Here is a 23,803-nt window from a genome sequence, read left to right on the forward strand (position 1 = left end):
TAATGGGGAAGGATGATACATTCCAAGGGGCAAGAGCCTAAAGCAGGCAGCACTCTTAGGCAGCTTAGCAGAGGGACAAATACTCCCCATCTCCCCCACCCCGAGGAACTTTCCTCTGGCACTGAGAAATTTTTGCTGCTCATTGTAAAGACCTTGGGGCAGCAAAGAAATGTTAAAAATTAGCGCTCTCCATTTAAGAAGGTGGAGAACAAGTGTTCTATTTCGCTGAGCTTTAATAAAATTATGAAAAATGTTAGGAATCTTAAAGAGATATGCTTTAGCTATTTGAATTTTTCTCTATGTGGAATATTTCCTTCCTTAAAAATGCTGAACAAATGAAATACTGCCCAGTCCAGATTGAGAAATCTTTCTGCAGGTATTCACCTATTTTGCCTCCTTTTTCTGGTCTTTGTTATTGTCTTATTCATTGTTCACTCTCTGAAAACAGTGCTCTAGAGATAAGTAATTAAAAGTCTACCTTTGCAGTTTCATGTATTACCAGTTTTTCTCCACACCTAATTAAGGCTCAGGATTTTCCATTATCTCTTTCTATTCCCTATAGCTTTCAAGGTTTTATTGTTTTCCTTTTATTTAAAAAAAGTTTTTTCAAAGTAGAAGCCCATTTTCTTCTTGAGTTTTAAAAAACCATCTTGCCCTCATCCATTGTGTATTATCGATTGTAAAGTTAATCTTGCAGAAGGTAAATTTATTTATTCTACTTCCAGGCTCTTGTAGGGTTGAGAGGAGTGGATTTGGTGGCTTTCATGTTTGTCTCTTGAACTCACTTCTTGGTTTTGTCTTTCTTTTTTTTAATTTAAATTTAAATTTAATTTTTTTTTTAGTTGAAGTATAGTTGATTTACAATGTTGTGTTAGTTTCAGGTGTACAGCAAAGTGGTTCAGTTATATATTATATATATATATATATATATATATATATATATATATATATATATATTCTTTTTTTTCTTTTTCAGATTCTTTTCCCCTATAGGTTATTATAAAATATTGAGTATAGTTCCCTGTGCTATACAGTAGGTCCTTGTTGGTTATCTATTTTATATATAGTAGTGTGTATACGTTAACCCCGTACTCCTAATTTATCCCTCCCCCCCTTTCCCCTTTGGTAATCATAAGTTTGTTTTCTATGTCTGTGGGTCTATTTCTGTTTTGTATGTAAGTTCATTTGTGTCATTTTTTTTGGATTCCACATATAAGTGATGTCATATGATATTTGCCTTTCTCTGAGTTACTTCACTTAGTATGATAATCTGTAAGTCCATCCATGTTGCTGCAAATGGCATTATTTCATTCTTTTTTATGGCTGAGTAATATTCCAAAAAATATGGAAGACTTCACGAATTTGCATGTCAGCCTTGTGCAGGGGCCATGCTAGTCTTCTCTGTATCATTCCGATTTTAGTATATGTGCTGCTGAAGCAAGCATTTGGTTTCTTCTTTCTGATGCACAGAAATTTCCTTCTATGTTGATTCTCTAACCCATCACTTCTAATGGTCTATTTTGGGGAATGTTTTAACAGCTCACACATTTTTTGAGGTAATATTTTATGCAGTTTATTTCTGGAAAAACCTACTAGAACTACTTTTGGAATCTAAGAGAGTTAGGAATGTTTAACTAATTTATCCCGCATACCTCTGTGGGGGGAGTGGGTCAGAGGAGAGAGGGTTGTTGCCCACTGATGCCATGGGCCTGAGACACTATACGTCCTTAAAGTACTTCCTTCTTTGTTTGGCTGCCTATATTATGATGCCACTTTAATAGTGTCCGTGATAACAAAGAAATTAAATGTATCAAAAGCTCGCTTGGTGTCAGATACTGTGCCAAATGGTTTGCATGTATTATGTCAAATCTTTACTACAATTCTGTAAGGTAGGTGCAGAATTACAGGCATCCTTCAGTGAATGACTGGGCTGTATTTCAAAGATATATTTGCAAATTAGTTATTTCAAACATGACAGATAATTTCTCATAGAAGCAGTGTTGTGAGTACATCTCTAGGCTGTTACTGACGCCTGTTGGATTCATAGTTGATATGTGTAAATCAATGTCTCTGTCCAAAGGTACATCCAGAGTCCTCAGTGGGGTGTGGTGGACCCAGCTTCTTCCTGGGGTCCTAACTTTCATACCATTTTATTCTCAGATCTTCCTTATGGACAAATGAACAATGGGGATGAAACCTCTCCAGATTCAAACTATTCATATTAGTTACAGAATAATTAACCTGCTGTAATAGAAGAGATCCTGAAATACAGTGGCTTAAAGAAAATAACATTTAATTTCTCTGTTAAGCGATAGATCCAAGATGAATTTTCCAGTCTGCCAAGTCAGGCTTGCCCTATGAAGTCATCTAAAGATGTGGGTTCCATCCTTTTTTTTTTTTTTCCTTTAATTTTTATTTATTTATTTATTTTTGGCTCTGTTGGGTCTTCGTTTCTGTGCGAGGGCTTTCTCTAGTTGCGGCGAGCGGGGGCCACTCTTCATCGCGGTGCGCGGGCCTCTCACTATCGCGGCTTCTCTTGTTGCGGAGCACAGGCTCCAGACGCGCAGGCTCAGTAGTTGTGGCTCACGGGCCTAGTTGCTCCGCGGCATGTGGGATCTTCCCAGGCCAGGGCTCGAACCCGTGTCCCCTGCATTGGCAGGCAGATTCTCAACCACTGCGCCACCAGGGAAGCCCCTCCATCCATTTTTTGCTTCACCAATCCCTAGACCAGGTTCCTTGTCTAAGTGATGGAAGCTGGCTGAGCCCTGTATCTGTGCTCCAGCTTGTGGGAGGGCAAACAGAGGAAGTACATGGCAGCAAGTCCCTTTTAAAGCAGGCAAAGTAGAAGAAGAATCTGCTTATGTTCTATTGTGGAGAACTTAGTGATATGGGACTGGGAAATGTAGTCTTTAGCTCGGCAATCTTGGGTCCACCTTAAACTCTATTACCATGAAAGAGATGGAGAGCACATTAGGATGGACAGCCAGCAGTCCCTGCCGTATCACAGTGGTGGTTCCCATGTCTAGACAGTGACTCCAACAGGATGGAATTCGGTGGGTACGGCAGAAGAGATGCGGGTGGAGGAAGAATATAGTGACCTAGTGGGATGCTGGAACCCCTGCTCCTGTAACTTCTCAGAAGGACTTGTCACAGGTTTTCATCCCCATCTCACCCTCCCTGCCTTTCTGTTTGCTTTGAAACGCAGAGGCAGGGCCACTTTGCTGGGCTGGCGATCCGTGCCGTGGCCCAGGGTCCTGTGCTTAGAAGTCTTCCAGGCTTGGTTTAATGCTTTGCTGTCACCATCTTGAAATTAACAGCTTTATCTTTATACTTGTGTAAATGAGGTTTGATGGGACAGTGGAGCATGCGTGTGAGCGGTGAGGTTTGATGGGACAATGGAACGTGCACGTGAGTGGTGGGGATGTGTTAGTGGGTAGGGTGTGCACACTCGGGTACCTACCAAATGGCTTGATGGTCGGGCGGTGTGGGTGCTGAGCGATTGGCCTGGTGGCCCAAAGCATGTGCCTGAGGACTGTCTGGGAATCCCCAGGGCCCCAAGGTGGCTGGGCCAGGACCTGGGCGCAGATTGATGGCCATGATGGTGCCACAACAGCAGAAGCAACAACAGAAGCAGGTTTGGAGGGTGGCAGTGGTGGGCTTGGCCCTGGGGAAAAAGAGGGGCTCCACATGGGGACATGTGGGAGGCCAGCTTGGTCGATTGTCCCCGGGGCCTGTCCCTGTGGCATCTGCACAAATATTAACTCTCCACCTGAACCATGAGACAGACAGTGCTTGGGCAACAGACTTTGTTAGTAAATTATTACACAATAAAAGCACATGCATGAACATTGCAATAAAGCATTTATCAAGGAGTTATTAGAATTCTTCAAAGATTTTAGAATCCTTGGGAAACATTGCAAAACAAATATCCACAGGTTTGGAAATAGAAATTACAGTTAACCATTGTCAATGGAAAAAAAACACTATTTTTATGTGCACCACTTATTAATGAGGTGCACTATCTTTGGGTGCAACACTTATTAATGAGGAAGATAACATAAAATGAAAATTTTCCTTAAAATTGATGATACAGCTATAGAATATATAAACAGACATTTTGAATTGTACACAAATTTTGAAGCCACATTTGAGTTCTGGTGTGATCTCCACGATTTATAGGAAATATCAGAAGAAACATTAAAATGCCATTGTATAAATTTATATTTAAAATTAAATTCAGACTTAGAACTAATTCATATGAAGAGTTAAACCCTTTCATTAATTGCTCCATAAGAATCATCAGCTCTAGATATACTAAAATTTGTATTTCAAAATAATTTATCAGAAATATATCCCAGTGTTGTCACAGCCTATAAAATAGCCTTAAAGCAACAAGAAAAGTTGCATCAGAAAAAAGATCCTTGTCAAAATTAAAAGTTAACAAAAATTGTTTGCAATCTTGCCTTTGTCAAGCTACTGACACCATCTTCCATTATATAGATTGAAAATAATGTTGCTAAAAGTATACATTTTGATGAATTAGTAAATGAATTTGCAGAATAGTGAGCCAGAAAAATCACATTAATAATGTAGTTTTTCTTAAATTATGACACAAAGTATTATTTTTTATTCAATTTATGTTTATGTTCCTCATATATCACTATGACTGCTATTATGTTTTATAAGTGATAAAATACTTTAAGGGAAAGTATGCTTATATTTTAGTATTTTTTTTATTGAAGTATAGTTGCTGTACAGTGTTGTATTAATTTCTGCTGTACAGCAAAGTGACTCAGTTATACACATATATATACATATTCTTTTTCATATTCTTTTCCATTATGGTTTTTTTTTTAATTGGGGCAAAGTTGACAAGCCATAAATACACACATTTTAAATCACATTTTAAAATCATATTTTAAATATGTATATATATACATATTTAAATCATACAATTTAATACAGTTGACATAGGTATACATACACCTGTGAAATCATTACCACAGTCAAGACAGTACACATGTCCATTACCCCAGAAGTTCTCTTTTTTTTTTTGAATTTTTGAATTTTATTTTATTTATTTTTTTATACAGCAGGTTCTTATTAGTCATCCATTTTATACACATCAGTGTATATACATGTCATTCCCAATCTCCCAATTCATCGCCCCCCCACCCCCACCCCCCACCACTTTCTCCCCTTGGTGTTCATACGTTTCTTCTCTACATCTGTGTCTCGATTTCTACCCTGCAAACCGGTTCATCTGTACCATTTTTCTAGGTTCCACATATATGCATTAATATACGATATTTGTTTTTCTGTTTCTGATTTACTTCACTCTGTATGACAGTCTCTAGATCCATCCACGTCTCTACAAATGACCCAATTTCATTCCTTTTTATGGCTGAGTGATATTCCATTGTATATATGTACCACAACTTCTTTATCCATTCGTCTGTCGATGGGCATTTAGGTTGCTTCCATGACCTGGCTATTGTAAATAGTGTTGCAATGAACATTGGGGTGCATGTGTCTTTTTGAATTACGGTTTTCTCTGGGTATATGCCCAGTAGTGGGATTGCTGGATCATATGGTAATTCTATTTTTAGTTTTTTAAGGAACCTCCATACTGTTCTCCGTAGTGGCTGTATCAATTTACATTCCCACCAACAGTGCAAGAGGGTTCCCTTTTCTCCACGCCCTCTCCAGCACTTGTTGTTTGTAGATTTTCTGGTGATGCCCATTCTAACTGGTGTGAGGTGATACCTCATTGTAGTTTTGATTTGCATTTCTCTAATACTTAGTGATGTTGAGCAGCTTTTCATGTGCTTCTTGGCCATCTGTATGTCTTCTTTGGAGAAATGTCTATTTAGGTCTTCTGCCCATTCTTGGATTGGGTTGTTTGTTTTTTAAATATTGAGCTGCGTGAGCTGTTTATATATTTTGGAGATTAATCCTTTGTCCATGGATTCATTTGCAAATATTTTCTCCCATTCTGAGGGTTGCCTTTTCATCTTGTTTATGGTTTCCTTTGCTGTGCAAAAGCTTTGAAGTTTCATTCGGTCCCATTTGTTTATTTTTTTTTTAATTCCATTATTCTAGGAGGTGGATCAAAAAAGATCTTGCTGTGATTTATGTCAGAGTGTTCTTCCTATGTTTTCCTCTAAGAGTTTTATAGTGTCCGGTCTTACATTTAGGTCTCTAATCCATTTTGAGTTTATTTTTGTGTACGGTGTTTGGGAGTGTTCTAATTTCATTCTTTTACATGTAGCTGTCCAGTTTTCCAGCACCACTTATTGCAGAGACTGTCTTTTCTCCATTGTATATCCTTGCCTCCTTTGTCATAGATTAGTTGACCATAGGTCCGTGGGTTTATCTCGGGCTTTCTATCTTGTTCCATTGATCTATGTTTCTGTTTTTGTGCCAGTACCATATTGTCTTGGTTACTGTAGCTTTGTAGTGTAGTCTGAAGTCAGGGAGCCTGATTCCTCCAGCTCCGTTTTTTTCCCTCAAGACTGCTTTGGCTATTTGGGGTCTTTTGTGTCTCCATACAGATTTTAAGAATTTTTGTCTAGTTCCATAAAAATTGCCATTGGTAATTTGATAGGGATTGCATTGAATCTGTAGATTGCTTTGGGTAGTATAGTCATTTTCACAATATTGATTCTTCCAATCCAAGAACATGGTGTATCTCTCCGTTTGTATCATCTTTAATTTCTTTCATCAGTGTCTTATAGTTTTCTGCATACAGGCCTTTTGTCTCCCTAGGTAGGTTTATTCCTAGGTATTTTATTCTTTTTTGTTGCAATGGTAAATGAGAGTGTTTCCTTAATTTCTCTGTCAGATTTTTCATCATTAGTGTATAGGAATGCAAGAGATTTCTGTGCATTAATTTTGTATCCTGCAACTTTACCAAAGTCATTGATTAGCTCTAGTAGTTTTCTGGTGGCATCTTTGGGAATCTCTATGTATAGTATCATGTCATCTGCAAACAGTGACAGTTTTACTTCTTTTCCAACTTGTATTCCTTTTATTTCTTTTTCTTCTCTGATTGCTGTGGCTAGGATTTCCAAAACTATGTTGAATAATAGTGGTGAGAGTGGACATCCTTGTCTTGTTCCTGATCTTAGAGGAAGTGCTTTCAGTTTTTCACCATTGAGAATGATGTTTGCTGTGGGTTTGTCATATATGACCTTTATTATGTTCAGGTATGTTCCCTCTATTCCCACTTTCTGGAGAGATTTTATCATAAATGGGTGTTGAATTTTGTGAAAAGCTTTTTCTGCATCTATTGAGATGATCATATGGTTTTTATTCTTCAATTTGTTAATATGGTATATCTCATTGATTGATTTGCATATATTGAAGAATCCTTGCATCCCTGGGCTAAATCCCACTTGATCATGGTGTATGATCCTTTTAATGTGTTGTTGTATTCTGTTTGCTAGTATTTTGTTGAAGATTTTTGTACTATATTCATCAGTGATATTGGTCTGTAATTTTCTTTTTTTGTAGTATCTTTGTCTGGTTTTGGTATCAGGGTGATGGTAGCCTCATAGAATGAGTTTGGAAGTATTCCTTCCTCCGCAATTTTTTGGAAGAGTTTAAGAAGGATGGGTGTTAGCTCTTCTCTAAATGTTTGATAGAATTCACCTGTGAAGCCATCTGGTCCTGGACTTTTGTTTGTTGGAAGATTTTTAATCACAGTTTCAATTTCATTACTTGTGATTGGTCTGTTGATATTTTCTATTTCTTCCTGGTTCAGTCTTGGAAGTTTATACCTTTCTAAGAATTTGTCCATTTCTTCCAGGTTGTCCATTTTATTGGCATAGAGTTGCTTGTAGTAGTCTCTTAGGATGCTTTGTATTTCTGCGGTGTCTGTTGTAACTTCTCCTTTTTCATTTCTAATTTTATTGATTTGAGTTCTCTCCCTCTTTTTCTTGATGAGTCTGGCTAATGGTTTATCAATTTTGTTTATCTTCTCAAAGAACCAGCTTTTAGTTTTATTGATCTTTACTATTGTTTTCTTTGTTTGTATGTCATTTATTTCTGCTCTGATCTTTATAATTTCTTTCCTTCTGCTAACTTTGGGTTTTGTTTGTTCTTCTTTCTCTAGTTCCTTTAGGTGTAAGGTTAGATTATTTATTTGAGATTTTTCTTGTTTCTCGAGGTAGGCTTGTATAGCTATAAACTTCCCTCTTAGAACTGCTTTTGCTGCATCCCATAGGTTTTGGATCATCGTGTTTTCATTGTCATTTGTCTCTAGGTATTTTTTGATTTCCTCTTTGATTTCTTTAGTGATCTCTTGGTTATTTAGTAATGTATTGTTTAGCCTCCATGTTTTTGTGTTTTTTACATTTTTTTCCCTGTAATTGATTTATAATCTCATAGTGTTGTAGTCAGAAAAGATGCTTGATATGATTTCAATTTTCTTAAATTTACTGAGGCTTGATTTGTGACCCAAGATGTGATCTATCCTGGAGAATGTTCCATGCACACTTGAGAAGAAAGTGTAATCTGCTGTTTCTTGATGGAATGTCCTATGAACATCAGTTAAATCTGTCTGGTCTATTGTGTCATTTAAAGCTTCTGTTTCCTTATTTATTTTCATTTTCAATGATCTGTCCATTAGTGTAAGTGAGGTGTTAAAGTCCCCCGCTATTATTGTGTTACTGTCGATTTCCTCTTTTATGGCTGTTAGCAGTTGCCTTATGTATTGAGGTGCTCCTATGTTGGGTGCATATATATTTTTAATTGTTATATCTTCTTCTTGGATTGATCCCTTGATCATTATGTAGTGTCCTTCTTTGTCTCTTGTAACATTCTTTATTTTAAAGTCTATTTTATCTGATATGAGTATAGCTACTCCAGCTTTCTTTTGATGTCCATTTGCATGGAATATCTTTTCCCATCCCCTCACTTTCAGTCTGTATGTGTCCCTAGGTCTAAAGTGGGTCTCTTGTAGACACCATATATATGGGTGTTGTTTTTGTATCCATTCAGCAAGTCTGTGTCTTTTGGTTGGAGCATTTAATCCATTCACGTTTAAGGTAATTATCGATATGTATGTTCCTATGACCATTTTCTCAATTGTTTTGGGTTTGTTTTTGTAGGTCCTTTTCTTCTCTTGTGTTTCCCACTTAGAGATGTTCCTTTAGCATTTGTTGTAGAGCTGGTTTGGTGGTGCTGAATTCTCCTAGCTTTTGCTTGTCTGTAAAGCTTTTGATTTCTCCATCGAATCTGAATGAGATCCTTGCCGGTAGAGTAATGCTGGTTGTAGGTTCTTTCCTTTCATCACTTTAAGTATATCATGCCACTCCCTTCTGGCTTGTAGAGTTTCTGCTGAGAAATCAGCTGTTCACCTTATGGGAGTTCCCTTGTATGTTATTTGTCATTTTTCCCTTGCTGCTTTCAATAATTTTTCTTTGTCTTTAGTTTTTGCCAATTTGATTACTGTGTGTCTCGGCATGTTTCTCCTTGGGTTTATCCTGTATGGGACTCTCTGCACTTCCTGGACTTGGGTGGCTATTTCCTTTCCCATGTTAGGGAATTTTTCGACTATAATCTCTTCAAATATTTTCTCGGGTCCTTTCTCTCTCTCTTCTCCTTCTGGGACCCCTATAATGCGAATGTTGTTGCGTTTAATGTTGTCCCAGAGGTCTCTTAGGCTGTCTTCATTTCTTTTCATTCTTTTTTCTTTATTTTGTTCTGTGGCAGTGAATTCCACCATTCTGTCTTCCAGGTCACTTATCTGTTCTTCTGCCTCAATTATTCTGCTATTGATTCCTTCTAGTGTATTTTTCATTTCAGTTATTGTATTGTTCATCTCTGTTTGTTTGTTCTTTAATTCTTCTAGGTCCTTGTTAAACATTTCTTGCATCTTCTCGATCTTTGCCTCCATTCTTTTTCTGAGGTCCTGGATCATCTTCACTATCATTATTCTGAATTCTTTTTCTAGAAGGTTTCCTATCTCCACTTCATTTAGTTGTTTTTCTGGGGTTTTGTCTTGTTCCTTCATCTGGTACATTGCCCTCTGCCTTTTCATCTTGTCTATCTTTCTGTAAATGTGGTTTTTGTTCCACAGGCTGCGGGACTGTAGTTCTTCTTGCTTCTGCTGTCTGCCCTCTGGTGGATGAGGCTATCTAAGAGGCTTGTGCAGGTTTCCTGATGGGAGGGACTGTAGTTTAGTTTTTTTAAAGCACTTTTTTTTCCCTGCAAGTGGCTCCACATCTTCATTTTCCACTGAGCCCTGCAATTATGTAGCTGGTCCTGGCTGGGGGACTAGTCTGTCTGCTCAGCTTTCTGCAGCTACCTCTTGGCTGCCTTTTCTATGCCTGCTACAGAATAGCATGAAGTCCCATAGCTTCTTTGCCCTCACACATGTAGCTCTTTTGAGTTTTTAAAAGGGATTTTGGTTACTAATGATGAATGAGAAAGAGAGGGAAGTCAAGGCCGGGCTTCTCGTCAGGCCTCTGTCCTCTTCGGTTTCTTCACTCAGCTCTTGCCTCTTGGAAAAGTCAGAAGCACATGTGGTTGATATCTGCAAAAGCACAGATGGTTCTTGGTTGCACCAAAGCCCGATATCAGATTCATTTACCTTTTAGAGTATCATTCCTGAGTCTTTTGAACACTCATATTACAGGAGTTGAATCGAACAGCAATTTTCCCCTAGTGATCTTACATGGCCCAAGATCCCTGCCACCCTGGGCTCCTCCTGCAATAGAATTGACTGAATCAACCTGGAACCAAGAAAAATGACTAGAGAGAGATGCCAGATCATGGCATCTCTGACACAGGGAATGGGAAGAGGAGGGCAATCGTCAGGTGGGAGAGAGGGCACACTTTCCTGAGCCAGTCATTTGCAGGTGGCTGTATGTAAGAGGCACAGAAAAAATTCATAAAATATCAAGGCATCTGTGGTTGGCAGAATAATGTCCCCCCAAAGATGTCCCTGTCCTAATCCCTGGAACCTGTGAATATATTAATTTGCGTGGCATTGGGGAATTACAGTTGAAGATGGAAATAGGGGTGCTACTCATCTGATCTGAAAATAGGGAGTTTCTCCTGGATTATCTGAGTGGCCCAATGTAATCACAAGAGTCCTTAACAGTGGAAGAGGGAAGCAGAAGAGGAGAGTCAGAGAAAGAGATGTGACGCCCATGCAGGATTAGAGAGATGCTACGTTGATGGCTTTCAACATGAAGGAGGGGGGCCATGAGCCAAGGACGGGGAGGCCCAGCCGCTAAAAGCTGGAAAAGGCAAGGAAACAGATTCTCCCCCAGAGCCTCCATAAGGAACACACACTTGTGAGCATCTTGATTCTAGCCCAGCGAGAACCGTGTCAGACTTCTGACCTGCAAACTTGTGAGAGAATAAACTTCTGTTTTAAGCCACCCAGTATGGGACAATTTTTTACAACAGCAGTAGGAAACTAACACAGAACCCTTGAGTGTTTTATACTAAATGCATGGGCTCTGGAATCACACTGCTCAGGTTTTATTAAGTAGCTCTGCTACTTATTAGCCAAGTTATGGAGGAAGGTTATCAACTTTTCCAAGCCTTGGTCTCATCCTCTGATACATGAGGTATCACCTCATGGCTGTGTTCTTAGGTATAAATGAAGGTAAAGCCTTTAAGACATTGCCTGATAAATAGAAAGTGGTTGATAAGTATTAGCTTAAAGTTGTGGATATCCGATCCTGGCTGGAATTTTTAGCAAGAGAGGACGTCGCTCCTCTCTGATTCCCATGGAGTTCACTCTCGCCCCTCCTGTGGCCCCTGCTGCTCCTATGTTGACCCTCTGTCCTCTGGGGCCTTTTTTACCCAGGTATGTCTTTGCTGGGGCCTCACTCTTTAGATTCTACCTTTTTGCTAATTTTTTATACTAATTTTCCAATATTTTTTTTTAAATAAATTTATTTATTTATTTTTGGCTGTGTTGGGTCTTCGTTTCTGTGTGAGGGCTTTCTCTAGTTGCGGCGAGCGGGGGCCACTCTTCATCGTGGTGCGCAGGCCTCTCACTATCGCGGCCTCTCTTGTTGCGGAGCACAGGCTCCAGACGCGCAGGCTCAGTAGTTGTGGCTCACGGGCCCAGTTGCTCCGCGGCATGTGAGATCTTCCCAGACCAGGGCTTGAACCCGTGTCCCCTGCATTGGCAGGCATATTCTCAACCACTGCGCCACTGGAGAAGCCCCCAATATTTTTTTTTAAAAAGATAAATATATACATAAAGTGCTGTCTCCGGAGGTATTAATCACTGATAACGACCTGTCTCTTTTAGTCTCTGTAAGGCCTTATGATTATGATTGCTGCCATGTCCAGCACTGTCTACAGACAGCCTCCAGAATTCTTGGTTGGTTGAGTAAATGAGGAATCCCCAGGAACTGCCTTTTAATTGAGGACTTTTGGCTTAAATTAAATGAGTAAAATCCAAACTGAGGAATTTCAGCTGGGAAATATTTTAGGCAGGGAGCTCTCCCAGGAGCCCTTCGAATCAAGCTAAATTTCACAAAGTATTTGGCCTCCTTTTCGGTCTACTTGTAAACGGCCCTGGAAGGGTTGTCACAGAGTTTTCTTAGGAGGATAGTTTCAGAGAAAAACTGGCAGTTTTCTTCAAAGCTCTTAGAGCAGAGAAGTTTGGAACTTATGATGCTAACATTTCAGAAGACCTTTTCTACAGCGGGGGAGAGTTTCATTTCAATGTGGGCACCATGGTGAGACTTTCCAACAGGCATTTGTAATGAGATTATCTTGTAATAAGATCACTTGCTGAAAGATCATTTCCATTCCACAAAAATCGCATTAGGTACAAATAACAATTCTAAAAATGTATATAAAGCCACTTGAAATAAAACTAACAACTGGATTTCTGAAATTATTGGTTGCTATGAGAATGGAAAAAGTCAATTCTGAAATAAATGCACGAAGTACCATGGGTGTTCCATAATGCCTTTGTCTATGAGAATTCATATTTGCGTGTCTGTATTTGAAGTGCAAAATGATTTTTAAATGTGATTTTATTTTAACATCATTAGTGAAAAACGCATGAAATACAATTGTTTTCAAATACTGTCACACATCTGGACACTTGTCACAGTTATAGCATGGGCTCTGTGCTTTGCTTCATGATGTGGTCTCCCTCTGGTGGTCGGTGTTAAGAAAGGGACTGGCTTGAAAGCAGCCATCCAATTTCTTCCCTTTGGCATTTCGCTGAAACTTAAACCTGGAAAGCATCTCAAGAGTTCTTTTATTCTGTTCCATTAAATACAGATCAGGCTGTGTATTTCATATTTTGGCCATTTCAGCAATATAAGAGGCTTTCTTACTTTAACAAAAATCAATCAGTCAGTCAATCTGTAGCCTTTCCCCTACGGCCATGGCAGAATCAGTTTTGACTATTAGGGAACCTGACTTGATTTACCTATCTCTGTGGCCTATTTTTGGTGTGTCTTGGCCAGAATATGTGTCTTAATTTTGGCCATGATATTTTCCATCTGCTCTAGAAAGGTTCTGGGTTGAATGCAAAGTTTATTTAGCCCACGCTCTATGTCCATCATATATCCTATGGCTGTAGCAGGAAACAAAACAGACAAAATCTCTGCCCTCCTATAGTTTCTTTTCTACGACACATATAGATATGGTTTATAAAGAGATAAACCATAAAGACTGATACAGTTGACCTCACGTATATGTAAAATTTTCTATAGCTGCAGAGACTATTAACTTAAAAAACAAATAAGTGATGGCCTGGAGAAAAATAATGGAAACAAATGGAGTTTCAATAAATCAGTAAGGAAGAAAACCAGTAGAAAAATGTGCCAAAGATATGAGTAGGCATCAATCGGGAAAGACTTTTTATTTCTCTGTATTAATAATTGGCAGAAGTGCGATTTCATGATTTCACATTTACCCAGTTACAGACACAAGCAAAGGATGCCCTTTAGAAAAGAGAAGCCTCCCAGCTGGAATTCCCTGTGAATTTCCACAACCTGTCAGGTGGTGAGGGTCTCGAGCTGAGTTCTCTCCTGTGGCACTGCACAGGGTCTATGTGCTGAGTATGGCTGCCATCTTGTGCTCCTGCTTGGAAACTGCATGTTACTTATCCTTTTGGCAAGTGGAAGAAAATGGACCTTTACCCAGGGGCATCACTCCCATGCTGAGCTCAGTCCCCGACCCATGCACCACTGGCTGACCCTCATGTTATAAAGTTTCCCAGGATTAACTTAAGCACAGAAGGTTGATCAGTAGAGTATTTTTAGATGAGACTACATCACTGCTCAAATTGCAGTATTGAGAGTTTCTAGTGACAGGCACATAGTTTTTGACTTCCCATTATGTGCAGCAATGTCTTTCCTCCTTTCAGGGGTAAAGTAAACCTTTCCCTACTTGACTCAGGGCTGACCTTGTTGCCAGATTACTTGCCATTCATTTCTAATTCCTGTATGTCTTTCCTGAAATTCCGGCCTCTCTTAACCTATCTTTTCTTCCTGCCTTGGCTCATTTTGCCCGCCTGATTGGATCACGTATCTTGTATACAGGGGGACATTATTCCTGTTTACAGGTACGAAGGAACGTGTGAATCCTGTGAAGATTTTGGAGAAAAATTTAGTATATTTTCCCCCTCGCTCTGAGCCCTTGGATACTGTGTACCCAGTCTTCTAGTCTTGGTAAGTTGGCAGCTATGACTCTGGAATGCAAGTTAATTAAATTGCGCTTATATTTAGTTTTAGGCAAGGCTGATTTTTCCATGTCAGGTTTAGTCTGTGTGGCTTTGTTATATATAATACTGGTAACCAGGGATACTAGGAGAGATTTTATGTAGCTGTGTTGTGGAGGGCACGCAGAGTAGAAAAGTGGAGGAAGCATGGGAGAGATAATTCAGGGACCTCCCTGTTCCACCAGCATGCAAATCATTTAACAGGGCACAAACTATTCAACAGTAAAAGTCAACTTGCCTGGAGCAATTGACTTCCTTTTTTGTCTCTGAGCCAAAGAAACGTTAGGAATTCTATCCCTAGATGTTGTTATATTGATTCCCGTGCGTGTTGATCTCTTCAGGCTATGTTCTTTTCCAGTTGTCTTGGTTGTTACGAAGAATTCAGTTGCCCTCACTTCCAGGTCTAAGTGGGCAGTGCTATATCTACAAGGTTGGAGAATAGGACGCTCTAGTTATTTGCAGGATAACGCTTTAAGTAAAAGGCATTTTTAAGCACTTTGTGATGGCCATCTTTCAGAAGTGAATTATGCACTTACCAGTCTTAGTAAACAGAACATAGTGGGCTTTATGTGATTCGGTGCCAGGTGCTTTACATCCATTACTGATTAATATAGACTCAAAGACGATTCCAAAGCAGGTGGAATTCAGATAAGGAAACTGAAGCCCTGAAAGGTTAAATAACTTGCTCAAAGCGGCACAGATAGCTTAAGTTAAATCCAAGTCTGTACTTTTTCTACAGAACGACTTTTATTTTGGTATCTCAGGGTCATCATTGTGAATAATTGCTTTTCTTGTCTGTAGACCCAGTCAATATCAGTATGGATATTAGGGTGAGTGTTTATGAATTAATTTTCTCGCCATTTTCTTTTAATCATAATAGCATTTAGAATTGAAGTGACTTGATTATTTGGGGGTGGTTTAAGCTTGAAGGGTTAGGTAGCTGGAAGTATCTAGGTTTTCCCGACTCTGCCTTGACTCAACCAATGGAACGTGTGCTGTCTCCATGGCCTACTGCATGGGGGCAAGTGAATGGGGTTTGTTGTGATCAGTTAAGAGGATGGATAGCAGAGGGGGTCTTGGGCAGAACCCCAACCTGGGGCTTCAGAATCTTGGCATCCAGCTACTGGCAATCTGCTCTGGAAGATAGGTGAGATCCTACAGTATCCTGAAGATCAGTGAATTTTTAGGAATGGTAATGCATTGGAATATTCTGTTACAGTAATTAACAATAGAGAGTAAGTGGGAAAGTGATGTAGTACAGTCTTCATGGGATTGGAAATGAATCTGTAGACATTAGGGTAGAACTGTTATCTTGTTACCAACCAGGGTTCTTGGCCTTCCTTAATCAATAGAAATTGATAAGAGGCCAGACAAGAAATGCAGGCAAGTCTTTACTGGGGCTCCTGTAACAGGTTCCCTTGCTCGCTCCCTGAGGTGGGGATAGGGGCAGGTCAGTGGGTGACCAGAAGTGTGGCTTAGGTGGTCTGCCCACTCCGTTGGTAGTGCTGTGTGCAGGGATCATGAGTAGTACCCTGCTTTTGCTCTCAACACCCTGTTTTTGCTCCTAGCTCTTTAGAAGTGGCAGTTGGGTTTGTGGTCTTTTTCTATGGTGTTGTCCATAATTTGCCCCAATTGCACATGCATGCGGCTATTTTTAGTCCCTTATAGTTTCTTTGTATTTTGTTGCTGGAGGAGACATTTGTCCAGGTGCCAGCACTGCACCAAAGGGTCCCAGGACCCAGCCTGTCTCAATCTGTTCTTGAAAGGTATTTTTTCAAAGTTCTTTTCACAGTAAATTCTAAATACATATGTTTACTCTATTTTTGGGTCTCAGGCTACACAGTATTGCGAAGTCATAGACAATTAGTTCTAGCTTTTAGATTATCAATACATAAAATAGACAAAAATAAAAGAAACTGTGATTAAAAATAAATTTGGTTTGAGTTGAAAATGAAATTCACAAACTGTTAACTTGTATAATGACATCAGTCCAATTTGTGTAGCCCAACAAATAAGAAAAATACCATGGAATGGCTCTTCAAAACTGATTATTTTTCTTTGTTCATCTTTCTTCTAAGTCTTTCCATAGATGTCTTGACCGAGTTATACATTTAATAAAGATCTAAAAAAATGTTAATATGTATAACTTTTTAGATACTACTATATGCATGCAAGAGACTATTTTCTTTCCAAATCATATACATCTACTTTATTTTTCATAGGTTTATATGCATGCATTAACTGTTTTATAGAAAACATTCAACAGCTGTCTGAAATCTGCCAAAGGTTGTGTGTATAATATACCATCATTATCATTTTATGATTCATAATGAATAATCACAAAATATCATTTGAGACAGCCTCATGTTTGGAGAAAATCTCAGAAGTATTTTAAGTACCACTAAGTGAGAATTACTTTGTTTATAAAATAAAGGTTTTATTTCCTAAAGCAAGTTCAGAAAGTAGCACTCCTCCCTCCCCCGCAAAAAAAAAAACCCTGAATTTAGAAATCTCTGCCTGCCTGATAATAATCCCTGACAAGAGGGTCAACTATAAACATGTAGTTTCTAACTTGCTTATGTTCTTTAGAAACTTGAAGTTACGTTATTGCACTTATTTGCAGGAAATGATAAATGACAGAGTCCTGGTGTATATCTTATTTTCCAATGATTTTTGACAAAATTGGTTCAGAATCCTATTTAAGTCTTTTAGACACTAAAACTTGAGGTAGTAAACTAGTATATTCTTTTAATTAGACAATCCCTATTTGGAAGTTGTTTTTCTTATTTTTAAAAATTTCCTTCTCTCTCTCTCTCTCTCTCTCTCTCTCTCTCTCTCTCGGCTGTTGAATGAATAAAGATTCCAAAAAAGTTTCTTTAGGCTTCTGCTTGGCGGTCTATTTCTGCCAGTCCCTGATCATAAAGCTTGACTTCCTGCTTTTTACTCTGCTCTTTCTTTACTTTCTCCCCTGTCTAATTAGATTTAAAATCTACTGGGCAAGTTTTATCTAACTCTATTTTATACTGTGATTTTACTTGAGATGTTGAATGAGGACATGAACTGCTTTCTAAACTCTATTTCCGTTGCTCTCCTATCAGAGTGCCACCAGTGACAAATCTATTCTTGTTTCCTGCTAATGATTTTTAGATAATTTTACAATGATTGATTTTTCTATAGAATGATAGATCTTCCTTCATGCTGTCAGACAGGCAATAAGTATACTTAGCTCTTATTTTCAGAAATTTAAGCTGAAGGCCAGCTGGCAATGTTTCCATTGAATCAAAGCATGGCTTTATTTCAGAGCGGAAAAAATTGAGTCAAGGAGTACCTTAGTCTTAAGGACATTTAATTGGGGAAGTTGTTTTGAACTTGCTTTGAACATTGGTTTGACAGAGATGGTTCCTCACTAAGAAAAACATATTATATAATAGGCACTGAGGGACTTGGAACTAAAGAGTTGGACTGTAGTGAGGGGACCGGTTTTACCTTGTCTTCACAGCAAGACGGTCACCCCAGATCATAAAAGAGGAAATCATGTGGCACTTCTATTTTTAGAATATCTAAATTAAGAGCTCTTTAAGTGCATTTATGCAACAGGGATTACTGACCGCCTACCATATACTACCTTGGTAAAAATATGTTGAAAGTTGCTAATAGAGTCGTTTGCATTCTCTGCAATGAATGAAAAATCTGTGTAATAGAGCAATTTATTAAGGAAACATAAAGGATGTGTGGTGTCATCTGTGCATTCTCAGAAAAGGGGGACCAGCCTTGAGGAGAAAATGACTGAGCGGAGATTATGTGATCACCCAGAGTGGGGTGGCATGGGGGAGGGTTAGAGGTGGGCACAGAGGATGGAGGAGACATCTCCCAAGGCTTGGAAGGGGACTGGGCTTTGGCATGTCCCTTACATAGCAGGGACTGGTTAGTACTTGCTTGGGGGAAGAGGCAGGGTCTCAGAGAGGCATGGCTGCGTGGGGCAGCCGGGAAAGCTGATGTTGGGGACCATGGCCCTGTCATGACCCTGCTGTGGCACAGATGTGATGGAGCGTTCTGTCTACCATAAATCCCGAGGGCTTAGAACCTTGAGTCCCTTACCCCACCTATTCTCTGAAGAATTGAAAGCTAAGCCCCTTCCGCAGTTCTTCCCTTGGATCCTTGTACCTCCCTAAGGAGGGAGAGGCCCCCCCCCCAAACATGCCTGAAGAATATTTCTTTTCACCTTTTTGAGTGGGGATTAATTGAATTAATTTGATTAAGTGAATTAACTTGATTTAGAAAAATAAGGTGATGTGGCATTTCTTACCTCATAGTATTAGACCCACGCCCACTGCGTTTTCACACAGGGCTGTCCTCAGTTCATTGTGGCTCCAGGTCTCACCTCTCATGCTTATTTCTCTTGTTTTAGACCTTTCCTAAACTCCTCCCTGCTATGCCCGCCCCTCTTAAGAAGTTACTCCTCTTGTGTCCCATTCTTTCAAGTCTAAATATAATGAAAATCTAAACATTCTATAATTAAATTCAGAGCTAAGTATTCATTGCCAAGAAAATTAATTATAAGCTCTGTCAGACTTGAACTGAACACTTAAAATCTTAAAGGTGAAGGGGTTTTCAAACTTGTTTTTGGTAGCAGAAACCCATTTTCAAAGGAAATTGTACACGGATTCAAATGTATAAAGCAGGCAATGGTAGAGTTCTCTGGTTGAAGTGGAGTAGGGGACTCAAGACACCCCCTTAACCCATGATGTGGCCCCAAAGTCCCTTGGTATCCTAGAGTTCATCTAAAAACCACCATTTTACCCCAAGGAATGGGTAACGTGGGTGTAGGTGTTGGGAAAATGTTAGATACATCATCACAGGTCGGTGGGGAAGATTATTTTAGGTAGAAGGGTCTTTGATACTCATTGTCCTAACATATGAGCAGATGCCGCTGAGAAGCCAGACTTGTCTGGGGGTTTGAGTGAGTATCCTGCTGTAACAGAGAGCGATTATCGTATTTCACCAGCAGTTTATTCCTCTGGCAATTAAAATAATAAAATTGTAAGATATTTATTGCCTTTGAACATGTAGGACCAAGAAATAGGAGTGATCATGTGGTCCTGCTGGGCACCTTCTATTCTCAGTCTTCATTTATTCATTTAACAAATATTTAATTCCACGCCAGACTCAGGACAGGACACAACAGGGAGAAAAACTGATAAAGTTCCTTCTCTTACGGAGCATACGTTCTAGAAGGGAGAGGGTATAAGCAAACAAATACTTATCTTCTGCTAATATAAATTATGTGAGTCATAAAGTAACGGGGGTTTGTTTGTTCACGTTCTGATGGTACTATTAGAAGGGACTAGCATGGGTGCCCCTCGCCCCCCATGTTTAACAGATGTCTACCAGATGAAGAAGAGGAAGAAGAGAATGAGAAGGATTTCTCACCTTAGAAGACAGGTACTTCTGAGGAAGTCACACTGTAGTGATGGGATTAAAGGGACAGGCAGATATAAGACAGGCTTCATTTTTAGATTATAACTATATTCCTGACATCCATGATCCTCCATCCCCGAGCTCCTGTGTCTTCAAAAGTGGTCATCATTTATTTGATCTGAGCCAACCTATAGGCAGAACTTAATACCCCTCCCTGCTCCCTCCAAAGAATGTACTCACACAAAGCATTAAAAACCGCATTTCTTTTTGCCCCACTTCCCTTGTAACCTGCTGCCCCATTTATCTATTCTCTTCTGCAGCAAAGGATTTGTCCTTCCATTCTGAGCTACTTCCTCTCTTCTCATTCTCTCTTCAACATACTCCAGCAGACTTTTGTCCTCACTGCTCCATTGAAACTGCTCTTATCCGCATCCCCATTTCTCAGTTTCATCTTACCTGACTTAGCACCAGCTTCTGGCACAGCTGATCACTTCCTCCTCTTTGATACACTTTCGTTTCCTTGGCTTCCAGGATAACATACTCACCTGCTGGGTTTCCTTCTACCACCGGGGCCACTCCTCAGCCTCTTTGCTGGCTTCTCCTCTTCCCTGTAGCTGTTACACACGGGGTTTAATAGTTCAGCCCTTATCCATCTTCGCTGCACCATCTCACTGAGTCTTCCTCTTCGCTAGCCGTTCCCCTCATGATCTCATCCAGGCACACCGGCTTTAAATCGATTTGCTGATGACGCATGCATTTATATTTGTAGTCCTGTCCTCCTTCCTGGACTTTGAACTTATGTACCCAGTTGTCTCCTCAGCATTTCCAGCTGGGCGTCTCTTGTATATGTCAGACCCAGCGTGTCCAAATGATAACTCCTGATTTTTTTCCCCTTGGTCTTTCTCTTCCAGTAGCCTTCCTCATCTCAGCAGATGGCAGTTCTTCTTGTCATCTGGCTGGAAACTTGAAGCCATCATTGGCTCTTGCCTTTCACAACTTTCATCTAATGGGCCAGGAAACTCTCCTGCCCCTACTTTCAAAATACATCCAGTATCCAATTGTGTCTCAGCCCCTCCACTGCTACCACCTCCAAGCCGCCATCATCTCTTCCTGGACTGCTCCAATAGGCTCCTAACTGTTATTCCCTACTGTGTCCCTTGCCTCTCTGGAGTATTTTCAACACAACAGGCAGAGATCCTTGAAAACATAAGTCAGATCATGCTACTCTTTACTCAAACCTTGTAATGACTCTTTTTTTTTTTTTTCTTGTCTAAGCTACAAAGTCCTTACAAAGCCCTCTGTGGTTGGGTCCTCTCTTCCTCTCTGCCTCATCCCTTAGCTTCTCTACCCTTTTACTCTCTCTGCTTTAGCCACATGGGTCTCCTTAGTGTTCCTGATGCCTGCCAGCGTGTTCCTGCCTGAGGGTCTTTGCTTCTGGGCTGAAATCTTCCTCTGAGATTTGGTTAACTCCCTCCATCTTTGAAGTTGTTCAAATGTCAACGTTCAATGAGACCTGCCCTGGCACCCTAATTAATCTGGGGACCTGTATTACCCCGTCCCCACATCTCCTATCTCTCTTAGTCTGTTGTACTCTTTTTTGTCTTTATAGCACTTATTACCTTCTGACCTAATATATAATAATTTTCTTCTTATTATATCCATTGATATTGTTTGTCTCCATAGACTATAATGTCTGCAAAGCAAGGGATCTATTCTGTATTCAAGCTCTTAGAAGAGTGCCAAATTGATTAAATAAATGAGTGAGAATATCAGAAAGCAACATAATCTTTGCTGATTCCCTATGGTAGATGGAGGAAGTGATTACACTTCCCATCAACAACTTGAAACATCCCTTTAGATATTTCTGTTTTCCAAAGAGTCTTCTCTATACAGCCCCTCAGGGAGACTCAGCCAAGTTTGTAATTTCTCTCTCTCCCAAGACAATGCCCAACAGCACAGTTTCTTCTCTCTCTCCAGGGGGATCTCATTCTTTTCATACAGAGCTTTTTGATATCCATCCATACCTACTCCAGACATCTTAATGTTCAACAAAAGGAAGGGCCATCGAGTACATATGACTTAGAAGGCAGAGTAAAGACCAAGTTTAATTGTTGACCGTCCACTTGGATTTCCTTTCTCCTCTCTCACCTCTTATCTTTCACTCCAATCTTCTTATCAACCTATTATGGGGAGACACAACACTCTTCCCAAGAAGTATTCTTGCATCAGCTGCTATAAGATTACACTCATTCTTTTTCATATGGTCAAATAACTTTGTAAAAGGTAAGAGCAATAGTGGTTTATAGTAACTTAATTTCGAGCAGCATGTGGAATGAAGTGCTGACAAGCTCTCAGTATGGGTGCAGGGGACAAAGCTGTGTGCCAGGTCGGCTTTCTCTTCAGAGATAGAGTTGAACTTGAGCTTTAGACTTTAAACAAGGACTCAAAGTCATGGTGAATGAGGATACTATGCAGTCAGAGATTGGTGAGTAATTTCTGAAAAAGACTCTAAAAGTTAACAAGCAGAGTAATGAGAGCATTTGCCAATATAAATGCTGCCCATAATACACAGACAGAGAGAACTGATAGGGCTGGAAGCAGCTGCAGAAAATCTAAAGTTTGTTTCAGGCTATGGATGTTATTTCAGCAGACTGTTTTCGGAAACAAGAAGACTGAAAAGAGCTGATCATCCGCAGGGGTGTATACTCTTCAGAATCCATGAAATTCAGAAGTCCAGGTGATTCATAATTGTCCTCATCATTTGGACATGTAAACCAGTATCTTAGGCAATAAGTCTTTGTATACTGCTGTCATTGTGTTAATATTAATTAATTGTCACATGTATAAATGTAGGTAACTTTGGTGGTGAAGCATCTTTAGTTAGTAAAAGTATCTTTATCAGATGATGATCGGTAGAATACATGCTACGTGAAGGTGGGGAAGTAGTTTTGTTTTCTTTACTGCTGTATCTGTAATTACTGCTACAGTAATGCCCAGCACATAATAGATAGTAAACATTCATTCAATCAATGAAAGAATCTTGTAAAGTCATTGCCATTGATTTAAAGTCCAATATATACCTCTTAGAGTTATAGATGATGTTAGTGGAAATGGTGTCAAGACTGTATAGCATGACTTCACCTCAGGGAATCTCCCTTCGTCATCTTAAGGGCTCAGTCTAAAGGCTATTGGAAGATGATTGTTATAAGACAGTGAATTATGGTTGAAAAATCTCTCCAGAAACTTGTTAAGAGCTCTCTCAGTGTGTTCTCCAAAAACCGAGAGCTCACAAAAATGTCATCTCATCTGGTCCAGTTCACCTGAGGACAGACGTTTATCTTTCGTTTAGAGAGAAAAATAAAGGCAAGTTTGAACTTTTACCTGAACCTGGTACCCTTGAACTCAGCGCCCATCAACTGGCTGTGTACTAGAAATGGGGAGTGGGTATGGTGTGGAGGATTAGACCTGGAGCCCGGACCTCACGATTCTGGGGTGGTTTTCACCTTTTCCTAACTCCATGGCTTTGGGTAGATGCTGTCTTAACCACATGATACTCTAGTTCCTCTATTTGTAAACTATCACTTACCCCAAGGAAGTTGTGATAGAATTCTTACCTGTGTACTTTATGGGGCTCTTTGGAAATTGTAAATGAGATATGTCTGAAATGCT

The 23,803-nt window shown here is 39.6% G+C and overlaps 1 protein-coding gene and 1 non-coding gene across 5 annotated transcripts in view; one reads left to right on the plus strand and one right to left on the minus strand.

Moving 5' to 3' along the window:
• The window catches only part of CORIN (corin, serine peptidase), a 254,697-nt gene that overhangs the window by 131,037 nt on the left and 99,857 nt on the right, over positions 1–23,803 (plus strand). The gene's annotated exons all lie outside the window — the stretch shown is intronic.
• On the minus strand, positions 1,339–1,441 carry LOC118896248. The gene has a single exon (XR_005020154.1). It is a non-coding gene; the product is annotated as a U6 spliceosomal RNA (small nuclear RNA).

This window comes from Balaenoptera musculus, chromosome 5, assembly GCF_009873245.2.
Source record: "Balaenoptera musculus isolate JJ_BM4_2016_0621 chromosome 5, mBalMus1.pri.v3, whole genome shotgun sequence".
NCBI classification, from domain to species: domain Eukaryota; kingdom Metazoa; phylum Chordata; class Mammalia; order Artiodactyla; family Balaenopteridae; genus Balaenoptera; species Balaenoptera musculus.